Below are 19,701 nucleotides of genomic sequence, written 5' to 3'. Positions count from 1 at the left end.
CCTTGGGGCAGTAGGTATCAGAGTCTTTAGTGGCCTTGAAGGTACAGAGGATCGAACTTGAGCCTTGGTTTGTTGTTGAGGCTGGATACCTATGGCTGGCTGCTGGGGTTCCCGTGACCTCTGTGACCCGACAGTCTGGCTCTGTGGGAATTCTCGTGACCTCTGTGACCTGACCGTCTGGCACCGTGGGAATTCTCGTGACCTCTGTGACCTGACCGTCTGGCACCGGCGACCTGTGTGGTTGGAGGGGAAGAGGTTCTCGCACTTGAGCCCAGACTTTCAGCTGTTTGAAATCTAGTAAAGGCTCAAAGCGATCAAGCAGGTCTTTCCCGATGAGAAATGAATAATTGTTCATTGGTGAGACATAAATAGGATGTACTAGGCTCATAGGTCCGATCGTCAGGTGGATGGGAGCTACATTTCTGAGCTGGATGTCATTTTGGCTGTATGACTGCACATTCAGCTTGCAAGTGTGAAAATTTAGAGTTCGATTCTGTCTCTGAGCTTCAAATTTGAGCTTATCAAATAGTTGAGCCGAAATCAACGTGAGGTCTGAGCCTGTGTCCACAAGGGCTTCGAGTCTCATTTCCTTTTCTAAAGTGATGGTTAGGTAGAGTTTCCGAGCCACTCCCTTCTCGATCAGGTTCCCCAGGAGTTTTGGTGTTGGGGCTTGTGTGTTGATCGATAAGCAGTTAGGGTAAGTTTTGTGTGTTTCGTTGTGGGTACAGATAACCAAAACAGCCCTTTCTGGCACCTCAGTGTGTGGGATGATGCTTTCTTGGTCAGGAGGTGCAGACGTCAGCTGGACTGAGTGGGTGTTGCTATTGTTTAATGAGGCAACAGCTAGTTCAATAGTTCGTGGTTGACAAACAGTGTTCTGTGTGCTTGGTTCAGTTGTGGAGACGTTGGGAGTGGTGCTGGTTTCAGGCATAAGGTTTAGTCATGCGGTGTCTGGTTTATCCTTCTTGTCCTCCTTGTGAGGTTTCTGTTGAAGGAACTCTCTCAGTATTCTCAGAAGTTCTGCAGCTTCGGATGTGGCTGCACTTTCCTTTTTAGATGTGGGCTCAGCCTTGAGTTTCCAAGTATCACGTCGAGAGTGTTCCCCCTCCCGCCTCCCTGGGCTTGGTGTTCTGGAAGCTGGAGGTTGGCTAGTTCTGGGTCGCCGGCCAGCTTCCCAGGTGGCCCCCCCCTTTTGGTTATGGGAGGGGCGAGGCCGGTCCCAGGATATTCCAGAGCGGTCGTTCTGGTGCTTCGGACGGGCACCACCACCGCGACCGCGCTGCCCTCTGCTGGCTTGGAACGGTCTTGACTCTCGGTTGATGGATGTATAACTGGGGTGCTGTTGGGCGCCCTCTAGGGTCAACTCTGAATGGGACTCAGAGACAGAGCAAATAGTTGGGTGCTTTACAGTCTTTTCTGACACAGTCTTTTGTTTGGTGTAGGCCTTATGTGCTAAATCACGTAATTGTTGCGTTGACATGCTACGCGGGCACGCTAACACTCCCAAATGGTGGCTGACAGTAGGATGGAGGTTTCGCAGAAACAAAGTTCGGAAGTTGACGTCTTCCTCCATGCCTGGTTCATTCCTTGCTCCGAAGTAGGCACGTCACAGTTGGTTGTAGAAATTTGGTGGGGTTTCAAGTCGACCTTGCTTGAGGTCCATTGCGGTTACTAGCCCTTGGTCTGATTCTGGATCAGAGAATTCACGCACCAAAGCTTTTCGCAGTTGCTGGTAGTCCATTTTGACAGTCTCTGGTTGACGGTCTAAGAAACTGCGTACCTCACGACTGGACGTAATTCTGAGCAGGTACAATTTGTCCCAAGTGGTTACGTTGGTGACAGTTTGCAAGTGAAAGTCTATATCTTGTAAATAAGCGTGAATGTCGTGGCCTCCTGCAGGATCTGGGTTGAACGTAGGGATGTTTCTAGCCAGCTTGTCCAGTTCTTTTGGAGTTATGTGTCCGTGGCTGATGACCCGGACTTTCTGGAAGGGTTTTCCTTCTGACAGGGGTTCGTGGAGGCTGGCTGGTGACATTTTGAAAAGCAGGCTTTCACCCCCTTTTCCAGCTCGAAGTTCTTGGCTGACACGCTGGGGTTCACTGGCCAGGGGAAACTCTGTGGAGTGTGTTTCCTCTTTCTGTTCACGTTGCAGGCTATAAGAATGTTTCAGTTCTCTGTGAACCATGTCAAGTTCATCTATTAGAGAGTCTTTACGCTGTGTAAGGTCGTGGATTTCAGCTCGGGCCATTTCCAGGTGATTTTCATAGGCCTTCACTTTAGCATCTCTTTCTTTCAGTCCGATTTCAGCCCTTTCAAGGAGAGCGTCACCTTGTCGGAGCTTTGCCTCGAGTCTCTCTCGGGTTTCTTTCTCCAAATGTTCTCTTTGGTCTGTGTCCAGACGAAGGTTCTCCAGGGAATTTTGAAGTCTTTCCACTTCTTTCTGTAGTTCTGGATTTGTAGCGTTCTCTTTCTCGTGCTGGTCTTGGGTCTCGAGAAGTAGCTTATCTAGACGACTCTGGGTGTGGGCCTGATGCTGTAGGGCTTCCTCCACTCGAAGTCTCAGAGCCGCGGCTTCCTGCTCCAAGTCGTGGTTGCTCCTTTCGCTGATCCTTGCCTGGGCGATGAGGAGGTGAGCTAGGGTCCCTGTGATCCTGGCAAGTTCTTTGTGGGTGTAACTCTGCGTTGGATCGTTCGCCATCAGCTGGTCCATCTCAGTATCCAGTTGTCCCTGGCTCAAGTGCTGCAGGTCACTGGTGTCCTTTGGCAGGAAGGAGGTCGTCATCGTCTCCAGCCATGTCGCTAGCTGATCCCAAGGGACTGCGGGACTGGATGCACGCGACATCTTGGCTCACTGCGGACAAGAGAAGCACAACACACACACAAAGAGGCCAATGCAAGTTCGTTCTCTGGTTAACAAGCTATCATACGGCTATGCCGTCTATAAGAATTTTGGCTAACTGGTGCAGACAGTTAGACAGGGAGGCGGGTCCAATTAGGGTCGGCCCAAAATAGAGACTTGACAGGGGATAGCCTCGTGGGTCACCTGGTGACACCGACTGCTCGGTTGTCGCTCTACTACTTAGCTCTCCTTGGGGTCTCTCGGTGAACTGCAAGAAACAGAATCACAACAGCATGCAAAAAGGTGAAGATAGGAAAGAGCACCGTGAAAACAAAACACCAAATAAATTGGTCTGCAATGAAATGGACTGAATAAGAACGCTAGAAGTGTTAGGTAGAGAATAAAAAAAAAAAAAAATTAAGCCTGCTGCTTTTCACAAGAGTTTCTGCTAGGGGCCTACAGCACGTGCGGCTAGGGGAGTAAGAGACCTAGGAAAAGGGTGTGGCTTACAGAGGAAAATGGACCAAACACTTAACATAAATATCAGGGGGAATATCTAATATTCTGCGCCTTATAATAAGTGGATAGGTTTTATCACTTTTGGTTCACCTGGTGGAATCCAGCGGCACGGTCAGCCTCCCTGGCGCTCCCAAACACTCAACCGCAGTGTCCCTGGCCCTCCGTTACTCTGACGTTGCGCCCTCTCAAACAGCTTGTGACTTTTAACACAACCGGCAACACCAAGATGTCAACCGCCAGACAGCACTACAAAATTGGGCTGTTCCCCAGAACCCTCTCTTTAGAAAAGAAAGTGGGCCCCGATTTAGCCCCCGGTTTAGGTACTGGTCCCAGAGATTGCGTCGTGTGTCAGCTGGACTGATTGATCACCGTTGGAGTGCCAAATTGCTGATGTCTTCCACTGCGTGGCGCAAACGAACAGAGATAAGAGGGACCGAGTTTCACTCACGGCCAGTGTTGGCAACGCCGGTTGGCCCCCTTGCTCACTGGAAACCTGAGATGACTGTCCTATCACCAAAGGAGTTCTACAATCAAATACACAAAGGATGAACAAAGGAAACTTAAAGTGAATTAAGGTTTGCTTTGTTTAATCATCAACTGAGTAAATATATATGTAGAAATGAGAGGTAAACAGCTTTACCTAATGATGATAAAACAAAAACAAAAGCTTATGATAATGATGGTAATTATCAAAATAGTCTAAGCAAAAAGAGAGAGGAAAGATAAACAACAAAAAGGGCTATATAGAATAAAATAAAATAAAAAGTTGAATAAAACTAAAAAAAAAAAAATAATAATAATAATAATAAAAATTAATAATAAAAAAAATTAAAGAGGAGAAGAAAAAAAAAAATAATAATAATAATAAAAAAAAAAAATAATAATAATAATAATAAAATAAATAACAAAAGACAGGAATGAGCACGGGAGAAGAAGAAGCTGGTTTTCACCACAAAGGGGCGTATTCACTCTCTGTGGCTTAACCTGGTGGGCAGAAAACTCAATTCAAATTAAAAATTCAAAACTGGTTTAAATCTAAATTTAAAATAAGCAGGTGAGAAGAATTAATCGGAAAAATCGGAATAAATGCCCTATAATACCCAACGATAACAGTAATGTATCATTAATAATTATGAAATTAATCAGAAAGGGTAAAAGTAGATGAAGCAATTCAAAACAGAACCGAACAGAAAGAGATCAGAGAGATGCAAGCTGTGAACTGACTTAACAGGTTACTGCCACTAGATGGCTTACTTCCTTCTAAATGGGTTAATCAGTGGTTGGGCTGAGACACTTAATTTGCACTATTAAACAATTAAATTCTAATTCAAATCATGTTTGAACCAAATTCAAAGTAAATGTGAACAAAAACAGGCAAAAATTGTCTAATGCTGAAATAATATTCGCACGAGCAAAGCTGTTAATGCAAATAATTATTGAGAATTTAGACAGCTAATTCAATAAATCACAGAGAGAAATAGAGGTTAGTAATTCGAGAGCCTTATCTGAAACGGCCACGAGATGGCACTCATGCAAGCTGGAATCAGAAGACAGGGCAACTTGAAACGTCTAAAATTCCCTCTGGTGTTTAGATAGCGGAATGACAGTCAGTTACACTATGATCTAATCTCTGTGCGCTCATCAGCGCTGATTCTCTGCATCAAAATCGCAACTCACAAACAGACAAAGGTTTTATGACCCTTGAGGTGCTAAATTAAACAGCGCGTGAGGCCGGAGCTTTTCTCTAACCAACACACGACTGTTAATAACAGGTTTTGTCCATCTGTTGACCTCCCATAAACATTTAACAAAATAGCACTTATGATTTAAATGTTTTAGGTTTAAAATCGGGTAGCTAAGCCAATTTAGACCAGGAGTTTTTATCGTTTAAATTTTGAATATCACTGTGGCTCACCACGAAATTCAATAACGATACTTAATATGCAAGGCCTTTTTAACTGAATCAGAGGAACATCGCTCAGGTTCAGATTTACATATTACAATTAATAAAAGATTTCTTCATCTTTTAATTATTCATATGAAAATGTTGGTCTTCTCTTGACAGGAGACTTTTAACATTTACTGCAGTTTACTTTTATTAAAATAACAGTGCCTATAGGTATTTTTAGAAACTGTTAGGCTGCTGTGCTGAACAGTTGCCTTTGTGCCAAATGAGTTTGCTCGAAGCGCGACTTAACTCACAATTCAAAAATGCGCATACATAATATTAACATCCAAAAATGCTCATGAAAATGAAAATGAATATTGCTCACAAAAACAAAGTTTGAACGCTGCCCGCATTCTCCACCATTTAATGTAGCAACAATCACTTTCTGGGGAATAATTAACTCAAATGAAGTGAATATTCATGAGTCTATGAATATAACGTGCTTATTGCTTACAAATATTAAATTACCCAAAGAGGGAATATTTAATCATTTAAAGGTAACCTTTGAATGAATTTAAGTTACTCTAGACAATCTGTTCGTCCAGCGAACTGGAAGCTAGACTTCCTTATCAAAATCCAATAAAAATACCCTTCTTACAAACTCCAAGAAATATTAATCTTCTGATCAGGAAAAAACAATATTTTCTGTGTCTGTACTACTAAGATTACTGAAAATTAATTAATATAAAACAAAGCTCGTAGCGTAGATCACACGATTCAGGGACTTCGATCTCAATGAGCAATAAAACAATTCAATTCAAGCAAATTATAGGATTTAATAAAACAGACTAAAGAGTACATAACTACAATTCACACGGAGTAAATATGAGTATATAGCAAAACGAAAATACAATTTAAACAAGGTAAATGAACAAGAATAATAATGAGATAAATGAGAGAGAGAGATAAAGAGAGAGAGAGAGAGAGAGGGAGAGAAAGTGAAAGTGAAAAGCAATCTCAGCGTGGCAATTTCAAACAGTTAACTTTGCAAGAGACCCCAAGTCATTGAATGATTTCACAAACATGGAATAGCCTAGACAACCTTAAACAGCAATTTTAGTTGCGATATAAGAAAGTACTTGCTTTGATCTGGCTCTTGTGCGTAGCTGCGCTCAAATTGTCCGGTCTGTGCGGCCTCAGCGTGGTTCTTTCCAGAGCAGATGATACGCGAGCTCGATGGTTAACGCGAAGGTAAACTTTGCCAAAAGATGACTAGACTTAAGTTCGTTTGGCTCGTGAAGGCAATTGAACGAAGTCAAATATCAGCAGACAATAAAGAAAAACTAGAATGAAACGAAAAGTAAAGAAGAATAACGGAGAACTTCTTGAAGTCCGGTTGCAATGCCCCGAATACAGGTTTCCCTGAGCTTTTACGCAAATCTAGGTTTACACCTATTTTTTGTCTGAGCCAATGAAGTGTAAACAAACTAAGGCGGGAAAAATCTTCTTTGTTTGCTGATCTCCGCCCACTGGTCTAATTTATGGCGATGTCCAAGTTACACATTTTCCTTAAGCAAGATCGTTCCTCTGAAACAATGCATCTTTTTGTAATTTGCTATCAAGATTCGTTAAAGTCGTGTTTTTACGATTATCCAGACACCAAGAACTATGCTTTTACCAGTCCCGTATCCAAAGGTACAGAGTTATTCTTAATGAACTGCATATAAAGTTTGCATTAAACACACAGTAACCTTCATATATTCCACTATGCCGCATACATACATTTGAGCACAAAAAGGGAGACATTAAAATACATTTAGAGGTAGTTTTAGTAAAAGAAGGTCCATGGGCCAGCAAAAATGCTTGTGCCTGTTTTTGAGTGTGTGTGCGTCTCATGACTGTGTGTGCGTCTGTTTCACTGGAATGTGCGATCAAGAAGGGGGGGTGTTTGTCTTCCCTTTTGAAGTTCGATATCGCATCTCTGGATAGTCTCCAAGGTGTTATAACTCTCATCCTCGCCAGGACATTGCCGTCATGGCGGCGCCCAGGGTGGTGAGTTATGTTGTAAGAGGGTTGTAAAACGAAAGTCCTTGTTTTTTTCTTTAACTCACGTTCTGGTCTTTGAGTGTAGAATGTGTCAAAAGGGTCAGGATTCATTAACATGGAACAGATGGTTGAATACCATCCGCTCATTGGTGTTACATGGTGGTCATATAAGTACGATTTAAACCATGCTAATGCACTTCCATTAATGCCAACAAAGTGTTCAAGTCTATGCAAAAGAATGTTGTGGTCAATTGTGTCAAACGCAGCACTAAGATCCAATAACACTAATAGAGAGATACACCCACGATCAGATGATAAGAGCAGATCATTTGTAACTCTAAGGAGAGCAGTCTCAGTACTATGATATAGTCTAAATCCTGACTGAAAATCCTCACCTATACCATTTTTCTCTAAGAAAGAATATAATTATTAGGATACCACCTAATAATCTTTCTAGTATCTTGGACAGAAAAGGGAGATTCGAGATTTGTCTATAATTAACTAGTTCTTTGGGGTCAAGTTGTGGTTTTTTGATGAGAGGCTTAATAACAGCCATTTAAAAGGTTTTGGGGACATATCCTAATGACAATGAGGAATTAATAATAGTCAGAAGAGGATCTATGACTTCTGGAAGCCCCTCTTTTAGGAGCTTAGATGGTATAGGGTCTAACATACATGTTGTTGGTTTAGATGATTTAACAAGTTACAAAATACAATTCTTCCTCTCCTTTAGTAGAGAATGAGTGGAACTGTTCCTCAGGGGGTCTATAGTGCACTGTCTGATGCGATACTGTAGCTGACGGCTGAATGGTTGCAATTTTATCTCTAATAGTATCGATTTTAGACGTAAAATAGTTCATAAAGGCATTACTGCTGTGGTGTTGGGAAATGTCAACATTTGTTGAGGCTTTATTTTTCATTAATTTAGGCACTGTATTGAATAAATACCTGGGGTTATGTTTGTTTTCTTCTAAAAGAGAAGAAAAGTAATCGGATCTAGCAGTTTTTAATGCTTTTCTGTAGGATAGGTTACTTTCCCGCCAAGCAATACGAAATACTTCTAGTTTTGTTTTCCTCCAGCTGCGCTTCATTTTTCGGGCTGCTCTCTTTAGGGTGCGAGTATGCTCATTATACCATGGTGTCAAACTGTTTTCCTTAACCTTCCTCAAGCGTAAAGGAGCAACTGTATTTAAAGAGCTAGAAAAGAGAGAGTCCATAGTTTCTGTTACATCAAGTTGTGTAACTGGGGTTTTGGATATGCTAAGGAATTTGGATACATCAGGAAGATAACTTAAAACGCAGTCTTTTGTGGTAGAAGTGATGGTTCTTCCATACTTGTAACAAGAAGTAGAATTTACAATTTTGGCTATATAAAGTTTGCACAAAATTAAATAATGATCTGAGATCTCATCACTTGGCTGCATAATTTCAACACTATCAACATCAATTCCATGTGACAATATTAAATCTAGAGTATGATTTCGACAAAGAGTAGGTCCTGAAACGTGTTGTCTAACCCCAATAGAGTTCAGAATGTCTATAAATGCTGATCCCAATGCATCTTTTTCATTATCAACATGGATATTAAAATCACCAACTATTAAAACTTTATCTGCAGCCAGAACTAACTCGGATGTAAAATCACCAAACTCTTTAATAAAGTCTGTATGGTGCCCTGGTGGCCTGTATACAGTAGCCAGTTCAAACATAACAGAGCATTTATCATTAACATTTGTTTCTCTGGATAATGTTTTATGAAGCACCATTACTTCAAACGAGTTATACTTGAAGCCTGCCCTCTGAGAAATCCTGAAAACGTTGTTATAAATTGAAGCAACACCTCCCCATTTGCCTTTTAGACGCGGCTCATGTTTATAACAGTAATCTTGGGGGGTGGACTCATTTAAAATAATGTAATCATCAGGTTTTAGCTAGGTTTCTGTCAAACAGAGCACATCTATATTATGATCAGTGATCATATTATTTACAAAAAGTATTATAGTAGAAAGGTATCTGATATTCCATAAGCCAAGCTTTATCATTTGTTTATCCATATTGCATCTGTTTTTTATTTGTTGAACCTCAATTAAATTGTTAATCTTAACTTAGTTTGGACGTTTTTTGTATTTTCTAGTTCGGGGAACAGACACAGTCTCTGTAGTGTGATATCTAGGTGAAAGAGTCTCTATGTGCTGAGAATTAGCTGACCTCTGTGACGGGAGGCAGCTAGCAGACGGTCAGTTTAGCCAGTCTGTCTGCTTCCTGACCTGGGCCCCAGTTAGTCAAGTATAAACACTAAGACTATTTGCCATATTTCTAGAGAGAAGAGTGGCGCCACCCCAGGAGGGATGAAGACCATCTCTTTTCAACAGGTCAGGTCTGCCCCAAAAGCTCATCCAATTGTCTATGAAACCTATGTTATTCTGTGGGCACCACTTAGACATCCAGCCATTGAGTGATGACAATCTGCTATGCAACTCGTCACCACGGTAAGCAGGGAGGGGACCAGAGCATATTACAGTGTCTGACATCGTGCTTGCAAGTTCACACACCTCTTTAATGTCATTTTTAGTGATCTCTGACTGGTGAAGTCGAACATCATTAGCGCCTGCATGAATAACGGTCTTACTGTATTACGTTTAGCATTAACCAGCACTTTTAAATTTGCCAAGATGTCATGCACTCTGGCTCCCGGTAAACATTTGACTATGGTGGCTGGTGTCTCTATATTCACGTTCCGTACAATAAAAATCACCAATAACTAGAGCACTTTCATCAGGTTTCTCAGTGGGTGCATCACTGAGTGGGGAGAACCTGTTTATTGTTTTGATTGGAACAGAAGAGCGGTGTTTCGAAATTGAAGCAAAAAAAAAAAAAAAAAAAAAAAAAGAATATAAATGAAGTTTGAAAAAAAAAAAATAATAATAATAGGCTAATGATAATAATAATAATGTACACATATTACGTGGGAAAGACTATCATTTAATGGACTTACAAGACTGTAGGATGGATAAAAAAAGTTTTTATATTTTATTATGCACTTTATGTAATATTTATTTATGATAAACTTCATTTGAATGCTGACAACCGTATGTAATACAGCCCGGTACCCAAAGCATATGGTTAATATAATAATTACTTAATTCAAGATAAAATATTAATGAATCAATCTCTGATAATGCTGGGTTGCTATGGTCAAGCAGGTTTGTTTTAGCATTAAACTTGTGGCTACGAGAATAAGGACATAAGGATGTCGTTACCTCAACAAAATGATCTCGTGGACACGACATAATATGACGTTCCCACGAGTTAATATGACGTTCCCACAAATTAATATCTCGTGGCAACGACAAAACTAAGTATACTGAACAAGTCACCTTACGGGCACCGTAATATACAGACATGTTTGCGAATAAAAGATGTTCTGTTCTGCATTAATATATCATAAATTGCTCATGCAAAAAGGAATCCATGCATATGTGGATCGGGTGACACGCGTGCATTAATTGACGTCTAGTTTGAGTCGATCTTGTACAGTTCATTTGGATTTTGAGACATCATTTTCGCAGTTTTCAGCATTTCATGTCCCACACACACACAACTACCAATGAAAAAGGGCCAGTGCAATTATTATATTTAGCGTATCCCTATAAATCCCACAACCTTTTCGCCATTTTGACATCTTTTTTTCTTTCTCCCAACTCTGCTCTTCTGGTTCAACTTGCTGTATGTTTACATACGCGAAGCTGGCACATGGCCGCCATGTCCCAGAATGCAACTCGGTGCCCAAGCCCTATATATCACGTGCTCCGACACGCAGAAGCGGTGTCTGATTCATCATGAACGAACTGAGTCTTTTCAAAATAAACTTTAATCGGATCGCGAATCGCACCAAACGATCTGTTTACGAATTAGAATGATCCGATTGCAGCTGTTCTGTAGTCGACCACTCACTGATTCAAATGAACCGTTTAGTGTGAGTCTCCAGAAGTAAGAACCGGCAGATCTTGTGAGCGTGCATGCGTCTGATGTTGCTAAAAGTAAGTTATTAATGTAGAAATTTAGGATTAATTATTGTAACTGAAAATCATATTTAGGTCAAAATTGTCAGTTGTTTGGGAACTAAATCCGCTGTAAAGAGTGATCTGTTTAAGCCCACTGAAATGCTCCAGTGCAAATGATGCAGACACATCAATCAGCGTCTCTGTGTTTTAGGTTAAAAAATAATATGAAATAACCTTAAACTAACACAGATTAAATGAAATAACTCATGCATGTCCAAATTCCCCGCTACCGTAATATTAACAGTTTTATTAAAATGCTACCATGACGTCTGTTTTTATATTGTGTATCAACAGTAACGTTATAAATATGTATATTGTTTGGATTAACTAGACGAGTAACGTTAGACAGAAATGAATGTTTATTCATAACCATACTGAAAATACGTAAATATTGTAGCTGATGCTAAATGTCTAGCTAACAAGCTTGCTGGTGCTAACTTGAGGTAATTTTTATAAATAATGTCCAAATATTTTTATTCAACCACCTATATATATATATATATATATATATATATATATATATATATATATATATATATATATATATATATATATGTATATAGATTATATCTAGGGACAAAAGAAAGGATGTGATGTACAGAACATGGTAACTACAGTAATTATCAAAGAGGGGAAGAGATGCACCCCTTTTGGCCAGGGGTGTTTTTACACCACAGACAAGGTTTGAGAAGGAAAGAAATCATTATGAAATTATACTTATATTTTCCTTAAAATGTTCTTCCTAACTTCAGGCCTTATTATCATGTCATATATAACTGTGATGTTCTGTAAAACCACAAACTTTAAAACACTTTAAAACAAAAGTCCATATACACAACAAAAATATATCTTGACTCATGAATAATGTCCAAATATTTTTATTCAACCACCTATATATATATATATATATATATATATATATATATGTGTGTGTATATAGATTATATCTAGGGACAAAAGAAAGGATGTGATGTACAGAACATGGTAACTACAGTAATTATCAAAGAGGGGAAGAGATGCACCCCTTTTGGCCAGGGGTGTTTTTACACCACAGACAAGGTTTGAGAAGGAAAGAAATCATTATGAAATTATACTTATATTTTCCTTAAAATGTTCTTCCTAACTTCAGGCCTTATTATCATGTCATATATAACTGTGATGTTCTGTAAAACCACAAACTTTAAAACACTTTAAAACAAAAGTCCATATACACAACAAAAATATATCTTGACTCCATATAGTGGTTATTTTGGAAAAAATCCCAGGTATTTTGAGCAGTAGGATTATAAAAAAAAATGTGCTAATATAAAATTAAATTAGCTTATATAAAATTGCAAACATCTATTTTTCAGTACTTTTTTACTTAAGTACATAAAAAAAATAGTACTTTTGTACTTTCACTTGAGTAAGATTGAAAAAGGAGTACTTTTACTTTTACTGGAGTAATATTTTATTATACGTATCTGTACTTTTACTCAAGTACTTGATTTGTGTACTTCGTCCACCACTGTACATAATTATTCTTAAAAAAACAATTACTGTAAATAACCCAAAGGGTTTTTTTCATGTTCCAAAGGCTGTAGTTTATTCCTAGTTACAAAACTGACTTACTACATGTGAAACTTTGTCAATATCTCCAATACTGTACAAACAGTGCATAATTATTCTTAAGACAAAAGTACTGAAATTCACCAGAAGTGATTTCCTTTTTTTCAAAGGTAGCTGTACATTCTTAGTGACCAGACTGACATACTAAAGGTTACATTTTCACAATAACACCTTTATTGCTTGTACAGCAATATAAAAATTAATTGGCATTAATGGAAGTGCATTAGCATGGTTTAAATCGTACTTATATGACCACCATCAGTTCGTAGCAGTGAATGAAGATGTATCATATAGATCACAAGTGCAATATGGAGTACCTCAAGGCTCAGTACTAGGGCCGCTACTCTTCACGCTTTATTTGTTACCCTTGGGAGATATCATCAGGAAACATGGTGTTAGCTTTCACTGTTATGCTGATGATACTCAGCTCTATATTTCTTCGCGGCCTGGTGAAACACACCTATTTGTAAAACTAATGGAATGCATAGTCGATATAAAAAACTGGATGATGAGTAATTTCTTACTGCTAAATTCTGAAAAAACAGAGGTGTTAATTATAGGACGTACTGTAAAAACTCTTGTAATAACCTAGAACACGGTCTAAGACTTGATGGCTGCTCTGTCAATTCTTCGTCATCAGTTAGGAATCTAGGTGTGCTATTTGATCGCAAGCTTTCCTTAGAAAGCCACATTTCTAGCATTTATAAAACTGCATATTTCCATCTCAAAAATATATCTAAATTACGGCCTATGCTCTCAATGTCAAATGCAGAAATGCTAATCCATGCATTTATTACGTCAAGGTTAGATTATTTGAATGCTTTATTGGGTGGTTGTTCTGCACGCTTAGTAAACAAAATACAGATAGTCCAAAATGCAGCAGCAAGAGTTCTTACTAGAACCAGGAAGTATGACCATATTAGCCCGGTCTTGTCAACACTGGTTAGACTATTGTAATGCTTTATTGGGTGGTTGTTCTGCACGCTTGGTAAACAAACTACAGCTAGTCCAAAATGCAGCAGCAAGAGTTCTTACTAGAACCAGGAAGTATGACCATATTAGCCCGGTCCTGTCCACACTGCACTGGCTCCCTATCAATCATCGTATAGATTTTAAAATATTGCTTATTACTTATAAAGCCCTGAATGGTTTAGCACCTCAGTATTTGAAAGAGCTCCTTTTACATTATACTCCTCTACGTCCGCTACGTTCTCAAAACTCAGGCAATTTGATAATACCTAGAATATCAAAATCAACTGCGGGCGGCAGATCCTTTTCCTATTTGGCGCCTAAACTCTGGAATAACCTACCTAACATTGTTCGGGAGGCAGACACACTCTTGCAGTTTAAATCTAGATTAAAGACCCATCTCTTTAACCTGGCATACACATAACATACTAATATGCTTTTAATATCCAAATCCGTTAAAGGATTTTTAGGCTGCATTAATTAGGTAAACTGGAACCGGAACACTTCACATAACACCGTACTTTCTACATCATTAGAAGAATGGCATCTACGCTAATATTTGTCTGTTTCTCTCTTGTTCCGAGGTCACCGTGGCCACCAGATCCAGTCTGTGTCCAGATCAGAGGGTCACTGCAGTCACCCGGATCCAGTACGTATCCAGACCAGATGGTGGATCAGCACCTAGAAAGGACCTCTACTGCCCTGAAAGACAGCGGAGACCAGGACAACTAGAGCCCCAGATACAGATCCCCTGTAAAGACCTTGTCTCAGAGGAGCACCAGGACAAGACCACAGGAAACAGATGATTCTTCTGCACAATCTGACTTTGCTGCAGCCTGGAATTGAACTACTGGTTTCGTCTGGTCAGAGGAGAACTGGCCCCCCAACTGAGCCTGGTTTCTCCCAAGGTTTTTTTTCTCCATTCTGTCACCGATGGAGTTTCGGTTCCTTGCCGCTGTCGCCTCTGGCTTGCTTAGTTGGGGTCACTTCATCTACAGCGATATCATTGACTTGATTGCAATTTAAAACAGACACTATTTCAACTGAACAGAGATTACATAACTGAATTCAATGATGAACTGCCTTTAACTATCATTTTGCATTATTGAGACACTGTTTTCCAAATGAATGTTGTTCAGTGCTTTGGCGCAATGTATTTTGTTTAAAGCACTATATAAATAAAGGTGATTGATTGATTGATTGACTGCACTGGCTCCCTATCAAACATCATATAGATTTTAAAATATTGCTTATTACTTATAAAGCCCTGAATGGTTTAGCACCTCTGTATTTGAATGATCTCCTTTTACATTATAATCCTCTACGTCTGCTACGTTCTCAAAACTCAGGCAATTTGATAATACCTAGAATATCAAAATCAACTGTGGGCGACAGATCCTTTTCCTATTCTCCCAAGGTTTTTTTTCTCCATTCTGTGACCGATGGAGTTTTGGTTCCTTGCCGCTGTCGCCTCTGGCTTGTTTAGTTGGGGTCACTTCATCTACAGTGGTATCATTGACTTGATTGCAAATAAATGCACAAATAAATGCAAATTCCTCTGCCTCGAAGCCTCTTTTAATTTATTTTAAAGCTCACGTCAGGTTCTTTCGCAATAATTTTTTTAATAATGACAACGCATTTATGTCACCCACCAGTCGCCAGTGTTTTGATTTGAGTGTGCGGGCTGCAAAATGGAAGGGAGCGATAAAAATGGCGATGAGCAAAGAGAAGAAACAAATAGAAGAAAACGACTCAAATGTCCAAGGTTTGGGATCATTTCATATTGGAACCTAGAGAGAACATCGTGGCCTGTGTCCATTGCCAAATAGAGCTGGCATACCACAACAGCACATCATCCATGCTGCAGCATCTCAACAGAAAACATCCACTCTACTCAGAGACCGGAGGACCCTCACCCTGGACACTGTAAATTCAGTGTATCGAGCGTTGCAACAGAGGCTTATCTTGGGGTGACGTGTCACTATCTTGGGGAGGATTAGGAAATGTTGTCCCACTGCCTGACAATGATGCCCCTTGAAGAGAGACACACGGCTGCTAATATTGCAAAGTGGATTGAGAATGTAATTGCCAAATTCGACATTCCAACAGAGAAAATCAAGGCTGTTGTTCACGACAAGTGCTAATGTCGTAGCAGCAGCAAAGATTTTGCAAGAAAGGCATGGATGGGCATCATGGCGATGTGCAGGGCACACCCCCAACTTGGTTGTACAAAGCTTGCTAAAGATCCACCAAGCTATCTCCAAAGTGTGTGGCTTCTTTAAGATGCCTTGATGAACATTTTAAAAAGAGTGAATTAGCATGCACCAAGTTGAAGGAGAAGCAGGAGCAAATGGGCACAGAGACAAACATGCTAGTGCAAGATGTATGCACACGGTGGAACAGCTCCTATCAGATGTTGTCCAGGCTGCTAGAACAAAGATGGCCAGTGACTGCTACACTCTCTGACCCAGCAGTGACTTAGAGAGCATAACACTACCTTGGTCTCAAGCCTGAACAGTGGAGCCTGATTGAAGAGCTGTGCGAGGTTCTTGAGCCTTTTGAAGCAGCAACATTGTTTCTGAGCGGACAGCAATGTTACACTTTCTGCACTTCCACAGCTAGTGCACAATCTTAAGATCACCGTACAGAGTCCAGATCCTGAGACTGCACCAGTGAGGTCATTCCAGGCTCATGCGACAGAACAGATCACAGCAAGATGGCAAGGACTGACAGAGTTTACACCTGAATCTCCAAACATTACCATACTTGCTACTGCTATAGATCCCAGGTTTCAAAAACTAAAGTTCTTGACTGCTGACCAAGTATTCAAGGTCCAAAGCACAGTACAAATCATGGCACTAGCTGTTGCTGACAAAAAGCAAATGAAGCAGCCCACTGCAAGAGAAAATGGAGCATCCAGCACAGCACACAACTCTCCAGAAGCGCATGTCAAGAAGGTCACATCGTTCCTCGACATACTGTGATCAGACTCCAACTCCAGTGATGAGGAAGATGAGGAGCAGCAGTTAAACCAAGCTGTGCAGAAGGATGTAGGCAAGAATCTTTTTTTTTATTTTTCTCTTTTTTAACAATTTCCACAATAAGGCAGTTCACATGATAGAACATTTTTAAAACAGAAACTTTTTGCAAAGATAAATAACCAAAACAAAACACATTTATTCCACAGATATTGATGTATTTCAGAGAAGATCCCCTGTCCAAGAAGGAGAATCTACTGTCTTGGTGGAAAATGAATGAAGTGGGCTATCCAACACTGGCAAAGCTGGCAAATACCATGCTGTGTATTCCTGCCACATCCATTCCAGCAGAGCATCTGTTTTCAGCAACAGGAAACATTGCTTCAAAGTGCAGGGAAAGCCTTAGTTCTGAGCAAGTTGACATGCTTACCTTTCTACATTGCAATCACATGCTCCTTTAAAGGCTTGCACACACATTGAGAGAGAGACAATTATATTCTCATGAATATATTGGCTTAAAGCACTCGGTGTGAAAGCATGCATGAACTTTTATATCAAGTTCCTGTCCATGTGTTTTTGCCTCCTAAATGCTACAAAGCATTCCAAGACAGTAAAGGCTTATGTTCAGAACTTTTAGTTAACTTTTAGTTCTGAAAGTTCAGTTGCATGACTAAAAGGCAGTGTTTTTGTATTAGTATTTAATGTATGCCTTAGTTTTGCTACTTAAAAAATTCTATTTTTTACAAATAATTCATTTGTTTTTGCATCTCAGAAAATGCTTTATTTAAAACCCCAAATGAATAGTACTTAAATGGACTTAATTCATCTGTCAACTTTGTCATTTTTCACAGTACAAGTACAGACAGAGAAACAATGGGTAATAATTAAATGTTTATTTTATGTGTGCATTGTATTCTATTCATTTAAAAAAAAAAAAAAAAATATATATATATATATATATTTTTTTTTTTTTTTTTCTAAAAAAGGGAACTTGGTTGTTCATTTTAAGAGACCCAAGAGTCTTTTTTTCTCTTGCATATTTAATATTGCACTTTAATTAAGCAAAAACACATTTTATCCGATTACTCGATTAAACGATGGAATTTTTGGTAGAATACTCGATTACTAAATTATTCGATAGCTACAGCCCTAATCACGACACCAACTTAATTTACGTCTCTATCCAGAATGATGGTGTCTTTTACTTATAATGTAAGGTAACATATTTGTGGTCGATATAAAATGCTTTAACTGGTAGTCTGGTGCCTTCACGTGGTTATCAACCTCTTCTATGTGGATTCCACCAGATCTTGCACACACCACATCTCGCTGTCACCAAACAGTCTCCACTGTCGTACTACCTCAACTTTGCGCATGCGTCCGAAGCAGACGATAGGCTTAAATGTTTTCCATCTTGACTGTTAAAAGCAGATGATTGGCTTTCCAGCGGGAGGGGCGGACATGTGCATACAACCGCCATCTTTGCCGTTACAGGTTTTCCTTATACAGGTGTATGGAGGATTGAGGAAGTGGCATGTCTCTTATAAATTGTCTCTGGTTATACACGCCTTACAGTTTGGCAATGTTTTATTTTAAATGTAAGAAATGTTAGAAGTCGCTTTAGTTAAAATACATTGGACGTTTTTAACACAATCGGTTGAATTGTCAGAAGCGCCGCTATAGCACGTCCAAGCTTTCCTTGGTTTAAATATGCTGCTATAATACACTTAGGCGATTTTTAAATAATATTTTAACATTGATATAAAGTTGTTGCATATTGTTAAAATTAATCGTGGTTGTGGTATTTCTGTAGGACTGTCAAGTAGTGGCACACAAAAGTGAATCTCCCAAGACCCATCCTTCTCGAATCTCTGACGAACATAACTTTACCACGCTGGTTTCTACAACTAGTGTAAAAACTTATTCAGTCTCCCAAGTTCTGATTTCAATACAGTTTCTTGATTTTCAAAAAGCAAAAATAAAGTCTAATTAAAATTAATAATTAAATCTCCTCAGTGTCAGTGCAGCTGCATTTCCATAAGTATTTGAAAACATGGATTTAAGACAATTTAATGATAGTTAATGTCTTATTTTTATATAAAGGATATGTGTACTGCTGTGTACGATATGTACGTCGTTTTTTCCCGTCAACGACAAATTTTGCTGTAGGCAAAAATAGTTCACCCAAAAATCTAAATTATGTCATTAATAACTCACCCTCATGTCTTTCCAAACCAGTAAGACCTCCGTTCATCTTCGGGACACAGTTTAAGATATTTTAGATTTAGTCCGAGAGCTCTCAGTCCCTTCATTGAAAGTGTGTGTAACGTATTCTGTCCATGTCCAGAAAGATAAGAAAAACATCATCAAAGCCCAATAAGCATTAATCCACAAATGACTTAAGCTGTTAACTTTTTTAATGTGGCTGACACTCCCTCTGAGTTAAAACAAACCAATATCCCGGAGTAATTCATGTACTCAAACAGTACACTGACTGAACTGCTGTGAAGAGAGAACTGAAGATGAACACAGAGCCGAGCCAGATAATGAACGAAACATTGACTCGTTCACGAGTCAAGAACCGTTTCTGTCAGACGTGTCCGATTCGAGAACCAAGGAGCTGATGATACTGCACATGTGTGATTCAGCGTGAAGCAGACCGACACACAGAGGGTCTGAACTGAACTGATTCTTTTGGTGATTGATTCTGAACTGATTCTGTGCTAGTGTTATGAGCCCAGGTAAACCGAAGGCTTGAATCAAGGGCAATCATCGCCAATGACGCCATTA

At 39.5% G+C, this 19,701-nt stretch overlaps 1 pseudogene; it reads left to right on the top strand.

Annotated features, from left to right (window-relative positions):
* Positions 1–13,319: 13,319 nt before the first annotated feature.
* On the top strand, positions 13,320–15,131 carry LOC127935821 (uncharacterized; annotated as a pseudogene).
* The last annotated feature ends 4,570 nt before the right edge of the window (positions 15,132–19,701 follow it).

This window comes from Carassius gibelio, chromosome A19, assembly GCF_023724105.1.
Source record: "Carassius gibelio isolate Cgi1373 ecotype wild population from Czech Republic chromosome A19, carGib1.2-hapl.c, whole genome shotgun sequence".
Taxonomy (NCBI): Eukaryota; Metazoa; Chordata; class Actinopteri; order Cypriniformes; family Cyprinidae; genus Carassius; species Carassius gibelio.
This window is presented reverse-complemented; position numbering and strand designations above follow the sequence as displayed.